Genomic DNA, 9120 nt, shown 5'->3' on the forward strand with positions numbered 1-9120 from the left:
GCTGGACCTGAGATAAGAATCTCAAGCTGCACTACGTACCTCGTGGAAGAGGATCAAGCCAACGTAGTTCGAAACGAACTCTCCTAATACTACTTAACAATCCAAAAGATTTAAGGTTTTAATATTTTTCAAATGTTTTTTTTAATTTTTTTTAGATTTCTAATGTTTTTGAGTTTTAAAATATTCAATGTTTTTGGGTTTTAAAGTTTTTTTCAAATGTTTTTGGATTTCAAATTTCTGATGTTTTTTTTTTTAGATTTTTAATTTCTGATTTCACCCTTTTGGTCAAAGACCTAAGAGAACAAATAAAGCAAAATCCCTAGGGCAAACAGGAGAAACCCCTAAACAAGGCAAACTAATGATCAAAGATAAAGAACTGATGCAAAGATCCTACAAGGTAAAGCTCTAATGAGACTGTGCTAGTCCCTAACAAATAAGATTGATAATAACACTGAGGAGAAGCTCCTAAAAACAACTAAAGAAAGGGGGAAATGAGTCAAAGACTCCTTAATACCGCTATCAAAGGACCAGCGAGTCAAAGACTCTAAAAAAAAAAGGACAAATGAGTCAAAGACTCCCTAATGAAATACTTAAAAAAGACAAAAGAGTCAAAGACTCTCTGACATTCTATAAAGGGGGACAAATAAGACATAGCATGTCTTCTAGCTCAAAAGAGAGACAAACCAGGGATGTTTCCTAAATGAGGCATTGTATGCCTCCAATGGGAAAAGGCGGGCTCTAAGCAACGATGTTTGCTCCCAGAGGAAAATAGAAAGGAAAGATAGTGTTTTATGCTTTCAAAGTACATAAGCAAAAAATCAAAACAAAATAGCACCACAAGGAATGTTTTAATATCTTGCAAACAAAATCCAATTCACCTCAATAAAAATTCCTAGTTCAAAATTTAATGCAATAAGGACAAAATAAAACTCCCACGCCCCTACACAAACTGAGAAAAGGGGGGAAACGCTGGGCAACTTAACATCATCGCCAAAACTTTTAGAATACTCGATATGGTTTTCCCATTGTACTCTTCAAATACAAGCATCGCACATTCTGCCAATCAGCTCCATACGCAAGGGATTCATGCTTCCCATAACTCTCTACTACTTCGATATTTTCCCTCCCAATCCTCACAATTGCAAAGCCATTGTGCATGCAAGCTGCCAAAACAAGTCCTTGTATATGAGGATGGTGCTTGAGTCTCCACACTCCTCCCCCTAAACTGATAGAATTCTCATTAACGGGCTTTGATGTCGATCTCACATCCCATACCCTGAGGAACTCATCATAGCTCCCAGTGAGAAGTGTATTTGAATTTGTGGGGCTCTTACAATGCAGCATACACCCATCTTATGAGTCTTTGAATTTTGAAATGCCAAGTTCGAGGGACTTTCCCGCAAATCCCAACATCTGAATCTACAGTCATCGGAGCTAGTGTATAACAGATGTGGTTGGTGTGTATCGAAAGAAGTTGCCCAGACTTCAAACTCATGGGCTTTCCAGGTTTGTGATATCTGAAGTTGAGCTTCTCTAAGGGTGACTAAGGAGATTGAACCATCAGAAAGTCCAACTGAGATGGATGTGGCTAATGGGTTCCAATCCAGACAGAGGCACATGGAGGAACTGACCTTTTCTCCACCAATTTCTCTCAGCATGGCCCCTCCAGCTCCTAACACATCTGAACTGCACTGTAAACCATGAAGTCTCAAACAGCCGTCAGCATCAGCTAGGGCAAGTAAAGGATGCACGTCAACTCCACCCTGTTCCATTTTATGTCAAAGACACCAGCTGTTTCTATGCAATGAAACAATTCCAGGCCCCTATCAATGTCAACAGAGAAAAGTGATATGCTTCCAGATCGACTAGGCTCAACACCTTCTTGCAGGGTGTATGTTGCTGCGGCAAGAACATGGTTGAACAAATAGTGAGGGCAAAACTCTACTGCATCGGCATTGCCATCTAGACGGTAATGTGCAACATCCATCCTGAATTTGTGGATACCCTTAAATGAATCGCTGCCTGAGTTGTTCTTCGATGACCTTATGCTGGTGTAGTGTGGATTTTGGGCTCTCCCTCTCCCTCTGCTATCTCAACTCAACGAAATAGGGATCCCTCCCTCCCTTGCTCCAATCAATTTCAGGAAATATAGTGAAATCAAATTAATTGGAAATAAATCCTAACATCCTCAACCCAGATACACATTAGCAATAAACTTACCTTTATTCAAACTACCAGGTAAGTCTTAAAATCAATAAGGGTTATAATCAAACAGAATGCGAACATATGCTATCCAAACCAGCATGAACTGACCATTAAACAAGAATTAAAAGAAAGAGAACGAATTACCTGAAATGTTAGAGATGGACATTGACATGAGTTGGATGACTCCTTGCTCTTTCTGCTATTTTTCCTTTCTCAGATCCTTCTCTCTTTCACTCGGAGCTTCGGTTATATAGTCGGAAAGGATTGACGGAGAAGATGACCGGATTCCGGCAGAATCTTGCCGGAGAAGATAACAAGGGTTTAGGGATTTTCTTTTTCAGCTCTCTCTCTCTCTCTCTATATATATCTATCTCTCCCTCTCAGATCTCAGATCTCAGATCTCAGATCTGAGATTTCCCTTTTATAGACAGATTTGCAGAGGGAAATCGGCTCCAGGAAGTGGTAGAGGTGATGGCCGGCGGTTGATGACCGGAAAACGAGGCGAACTCGCCGGAAATGATGAAGTGGCCGGAAAATTGATCGGAGGGGTTCGGATCAGATGGGGATGGTGGCTGTGATGGGTGGTGATCTCGATGGTGGTGATGATCGGCGGCAAGGGAGAGGCTGAGGAAGATGATCGGTTGGAGGAGACAATGGCCGCGGCTCCCCTCTTCTCTCTCTTCTCTGCAATCCCTCTCTCTACTCTTCTTCTCTCTTTTTTTTCTCTCTCTCCTTCTCTTTCTCTCTTCTCAGATCTGAGATCTGAGATTTCTCATCGTGATCGGAGCTCCGGCACCGTTGCCGGAAGAGGAGATCCGAAACCCTCTGCACTCCCTCTCTCTCTCTCTCTGTTTCTCAGATTTTCGAAACAAAAATGATTCTCCTCCCTTTTTGATTTTTTTTCGTTCTTTTTTATAAACTTTAACAACTGCTGATAACGGCACCCCACTAATTGATGGGCGCACAAAATCTGATTGGCGCGCCCGTCAATTTGTCCTATTATAAATTGGGTTGGCTTGCTGCAGGATAAATCACCCCCCGTCATTGCTTGTACTACGCCTCATTCTCGGCTCGTCCTACTTGCCATTTCTCGGCAGATTTTGCCGAAACTTTAAGGGGGCCTCGGTGACACCCCAACCTAACTTGTGAAGCAATTTGGGATCCTAGGTTGGTGATCGGATGAGGTTTCGCACCAACACAGCGAACTTGGGTCCGGTCAAAATGGGGTGTCTACAGCCTCCAAGAGCGAGGAAAGTCCCAACCAACGTTCGAAGGAGGAGTAATGAACACATACTCCTCCTTCCATTTTTTGATGGAAGAAGGCAAGTTCGCCGCAATCTTCACCTGAGAGCGCTGGGTCAGATATAACCAGTTGTCCTCCCTCTTCACCAACGGGCTAAGGGCAACGCAGGCCCGGAGCAGCGGGAGGGTAGGCTGAACCTTGTAAAGACCCGCCTTGGCCACAAAAGCCAAGAGAGTGCGCCAACTATTAGGCGCCAGTTGGGAAGGGGCCACCCGGTAAAACTCAAGGGCCTCTACTATAATGCCCAAGAGCGGGAACCTAACCCCCGCCCGAAAAGCCTGCACATAGAAAGCTACCTCCTCCTCCGTGGTACCCTCACACACCCCTTCTGCAAAAGATGGAACCCTAATCCTGTAACCATCGGGAATGTGAAACTCCCTCCTGACCTTCTCCGCCGTCCCTTCTCCCAAGGTGTTCCTGAAACACGTCACCTGACCGGGACGAATAACGGCACCAGACCGGATGTCCCTAATCTCCGCCTCACGAGCAGAAGAAACTCGAGCAGGAGACTCCAGAGGAGCGGCCTCCACCGATGACCCAGAAGCCCCGGAGCTATCTCTTAACTCCGTAGGCTGCTGTACGTCTCGAGAGTCGCTGCCCCCTCCCTCCACAAACAACCGCCTCCTTTTTCTTGGCAGAACCCTCTCTACTACTTCCACCGACTCAGAAGAGGGACTCTGAGGAACAGTCGCGACAAACATCGTAAACTATCAAATGTCGGATGGAATAAAAGACACAGGACTCACCAGAAGAAGGTTGGTGAAGAGCAATACGTAGAAAAAACCGCCGCGGAAGAAAACCCGTCTCGCCCAAGGAAGACGAAAAAATAAGATAAAGAATGAAATCCCCAAAAAGGCTTTAAAAAGGGCTAGGATTTCGACATGCGTCGATTGATCTCCCTCCCTTTCTAATTCAATGGGATGTGTACACGTGGCGCCGATTGGGAAACTCAAGGGAACCGCCAAAAGTCGAAGCGCCATACTGAAAAGACATCGCTACCCCTACAGTTAAGTGACTTCCCCAGCAAGCCATCCCTAAATCCTCCTCACGTACGATGGCAAAAGGCCCGGAACCCTTCACAAGGGCCCGGCATGCAAATCCACAAGATGGAAAAGGCCACGTACGATGGCAAAGGGCTCGGGACCCTCGACAAGGGCCCGGCTTGCAAATCCACAAGATGGAGAGGGCCACGTACGATGGCAAAAGGCCCGGAACCCTTCACAAGGGCCCGGCATGCAAATCCACAAGATGGAAAAGGCCACGTACGATGGCAAAGGGCTCGGGACCCTCGACAAGGGCTCGGCTTGCAAATCCACACGATGGAAAGGGCCATGTACGATGGCAAAGGGCTCGGGACCCTCGACAAGGGCCCGGCATACAAATCCACAAGATGGAAAATACAGCATACGGCAATACCACCAAACAAAAAAATATATATCAAGCACAGCGAAAAAGGCTCAGGTCGCTCGGAAAGGCAAACATGCGAAAGGAAAGCAAACACAAGATACGAGTCATAAAAACAAGCAGAAAGGGCCCAAAAAAGAGCCATTCATAAACTACTTCCTTCTGCCCACGGGCCTACAAAAGGGGGAAGTAAAAACAAAAAGGCACGCAGGCCCGGGCCCCCAAGGCCCCCAACAAAAAGAGGCCTCCTCCAAAATCCTGTTCATCCCGCCACCTCCAGCTCAGAGCGACTGGCCGCTAAAAGAGTTTTCCGCATCGGAAAGTTCCTTATCACTCTGCTCCTCCTCCGAAGAGCTCCCCCAACGCCGATTCTCAGCAAATCGGGTCTGGTCATTTAGCCAGCGCACCCGATTCCTCAACAAATCATTCTCCGCCCGCAAGGCCGCAATCTCCCGATCCATGTCAATCATCCGGCTGGAAACCGCCATTTCCCTATGATGGACATGGGAGAAGAACGATCGGTGGCGATGAACAAAAGCTTCATGGGACTCCCTCTCGTAAAGGGGAGGAAGGGGAGAGCGCAGGGAAAACCCTGGAGGCGGGTTCCTCTCAGGAATCGTTTGCCGGGGCCCCAACCCGTCGAGGTTAGTCTCGGGACTGCTGGGAGGACTCCCCTCGGTAGCAACTCTCCCCCCACCACTTATAGAGAGACCCTGGAAAGACGACGACATCTACGACGAGCCCGAAGATAGGCCGAAAGAAAGCAAAATAAGGGAAAAGAAACGAAAAGGTAATCTGCATACAAAGCAGAAGGACTTGCTCCTTATAAACCCTATGAAAGACCCATGGGCAGGAATTCGAAGCAACTTGCCTACACGTGTCGGTTGCCCATTTGGTGGCCAACCGGCACCACATAATGTCACCGCAGTTCCTCGGGGAAGGAGCCGCCGGACGAAACGACACGTCTTCTCGCACCCCAAGGCCCCCATAAATGCTTTCGTCACGATATTCCTTAACCAGGTAAACAAGCCTGCCCCCTTGGACCAGTCAAGGGGCCAAAAGGTAGTATTATGACGAGACATAAAAAACGGCGCCGTTCCCAGCGTTTGCCGTGTGTCGTCCATACACCCACGCAGCCAAACCTCACCTCCTCAAAGCACCTCCGACTCTTCCCCACCAAAGGAGAGGGAGGGACCAGGGGGCAGGAAAGCAAGCAGAAAGGGCCCAATCCCAATCCCACCAAAGAAAGACGCGCACCTAGGACCGGGGCCCCGACACGAGGCCACGACCCACGAACGCAGCCGGCGAAGAAAATTAAAAAGCGCCGGGAACGGGCTCGGAATCCCCCGCAGGTCCGGACTGACTGTCACAGGTCTTCACAACCAAGATAATTCATATCAAACAGATGGAGAAAACAACACAGAGAGGCACAGCGCGAATTCATAAAGATTACCCATTCACATCATCCTGGCCCACATGCCTATAAAAAAGAAAGGGAAACAAGAAACAAAGCGCAAGGCACGCAGGCCCCAAAATCCCCGACAGGAAAAGGGAAAGGCACGCAGAAAGACAGGAGAAGCCAGAGAATAATCAGAGGAAGACTCCTCTCCCGAAGGGTTCGCCTCCTCTTCCCAGGAGCTCTCCAGTAGGGGGTCCACCTCGTATTCAAACAGCTGCTCATTGAGAAGATGAACCTTTTTCTGTAGAGTCTCGTTCTCCCGCTTCAAGACCTCAATCTCCTTGCCCATCTTCAAAATACGACCACGTAATTCCGTTCCCTGGTGATAGGCTCGGGAGAAAAAAGACCACTCCCTGGCGACACGAGATCGAGACGACTTGTCTTCCCTAGGCAAGGAGGAAAGGCGAAGGGGGGGAAGCCGGAGGAAGAACCCGGGTTCCTCCTATCCTTCTTCCGACGAGCCGCAAGATCCTCCCCCGGATCGGAAGACAAGTCGGGGTCACTCGACGATTCCTGGAAGAGGCGGGCCTTGCCCCTAACTCGCGAAGGAAAACCAAACATGTTGTTAAAGAAGGCACGAAAGGACACATACTACAAAGCGCCAGGGTAATCCCCCTTTTAAACTCAAGAAGGGATTCCTGATGCCTCGAAACAAGGCAACCCATCTAACGATGCTACCATTTCCCAGGGACGGCCGCCGGATAAAATGGCACGCCTACTCGTACCCCGAAGTCCTCGTAAATGTCCTCATCATGGCGTCGCTCGAACAAAACGTTACTCCCTTGGCCCATTCAATGGACCAAAGGAGTAAGGGGGACTTATGATGGGACACAAATACGGCGTCGTTCTCAGATATCGCCACGTGTCGCCCATGCACAAGGAGAACCTAGCCATCATGAAGAAAGACGTTGGAAAATGATAAAGACCATGCAAACATGACACGCGTCGCCATCCAGGCCTCACTATGGAAGGAGATGGCCGGCGAAGCCACGCGCGCCGGCAAGGCAGGGGACGGCCCAATCCTGCAAAGGAAGGCTTTCTCTCCATAATGATGAAAGGGGCCGTGCGCCTCCCTTTAAAAGGGAGGGAAAGGAAGAAGAGAAGGGATTCACATTTTTTTAGAAATGACTTCCCCCATTCTTAGCTTCACAGAAAAGCAACCGGAAAAAGAGGCGAGGCAACAACAGAGGAGACTAGGAATGCAGTCCTACTCTCCCTACTAGTCCCCTCCGACCTACTCATTCACACACCTAGAAAAGAGCCTGCGCGTTGGCCCTGGTAACCCTGATCATAACCCCTTCCCCTTCTCGATGTCCTTTATATTGATTGGTCGAAGGATCTGACTTGGGTGTCGAAGTGGTCGTCCGGGACCCACCACGGACCCCCTGACCCCCTTTGTTTGTGATTGCAGACCCCGCAGAGGCCCTCTACCGACCGCGGGATCACCGACCCGGATTCGAACGCCGTCATAACTATGAGAGAGCACAGTAAGGGAGCGGATACAGAAAGGGAAGTACGAAGATAAAGAAAATAAAGGATCTAGAGGGAGAAGGGTAAAGTTCACCACCCAGGTCCTGATCACGAGCCATCCGGTATCTTTTTTGGTTGTACGGATCCTTTTTAGAGTGCCTTTTGGATTACTTTCTGATTCTGAGTCGCAATTCATTTAGAATCGGACCATCCATCAGAGTCCTATGGCCTGCTTGGGTTATATACAATTAAGACTTAGGGTTAGAAAAAGGAAGAGATAAGGAATATGAGAGGGAGAGGAGATTAATATTGGTATGGCCGGGTTTCTGTCAGAAAATTAAATTAATATTGGTATCTTGGGCTCTCCTACGTCAGTCATTACAAAAGCAAAACTTGTAACCATGGATGGATTGTCAAGGAAGCCCTCTCTCCAAGAAATATCATCAAATTCAATGTCGATGGTTGCTCGCTCGACAACCAATGAATGACTAGTATTGAAGGCAATTTTTAGAACTCTTCACACGTATTATATGCTCTTTTGCTAGTCCAATTGGTCATTGATTCCAGTAAAGTTGAGCTTCGAGCTCTTAGCGACATATTGCAAGTGGAGAGTGACTCTCCACTTGGAATGAAGATGATGATGTCATTAAAAAAAGCTAAGATGTGAAGTGTAAAATAAACTTAGGACAAGTGAAACCGAATACCTTAACAATTAGAACACAATAACAGACAATGGGAAAGCTGTTCCTTGGTGCAATTATCGCACCCAGAAAGCCATAGGAATGGAGTTGCTGCTTGATGCAATTGGACTAAGCAATGGTCAAAGAAAAGTGACGCGGCGGATCTTGAAAGACATGTCGACATATACAGAATGTGAATGACTCACGTTAAACGCCGATGCGCGTAGAATGCAAATGGAGTCGTCGATGCACGCAGAATGCAAACGACTTTAGGATCGACAATTATCCGATTGACTAACTAACAAAACAACACAAGTGTGCGAGGGATAGGAAATTAAAGAGAAATGCTCACCTGAGAAGATGAATCCATTCTGTTGGTTCTTTAATTCAAGCGAACAAGCTATATACAAGCTATATATAGCTACTGGAAAGTAAATGACGGTGCAAGAAAAGTAATGATAAAAGATAAAAGCTAGGACAGGTTTTGTGTTGGTTCTGAGACATCTTTTTCTAAGGTAGTTGTCCATTTTTATTGCTTTCCACCCATAAGTGTTCACCACTATCCCACGTACTCAGAGAGAGGGAACTCGTAATAACCA

The 9120-nt window shown here is 47.4% G+C and overlaps 1 pseudogene; it reads right to left on the reverse strand.

Moving 5' to 3' along the window:
- Positions 1-999: 999 nt before the first annotated feature.
- LOC143857651 (uncharacterized) lies at positions 1000-2118 on the reverse strand (annotated as a pseudogene).
- Positions 2119-9120: the final 7002 nt, after the last annotated feature.

The sequence above is a fragment of the Tasmannia lanceolata genome, unplaced genomic scaffold (assembly GCF_043159265.1).
Source record: "Tasmannia lanceolata isolate RefF3 unplaced genomic scaffold, GAP_Taslan_0.1 ptg000025l, whole genome shotgun sequence".
Classification (NCBI taxonomy): domain Eukaryota; kingdom Viridiplantae; phylum Streptophyta; class Magnoliopsida; order Canellales; family Winteraceae; genus Tasmannia; species Tasmannia lanceolata.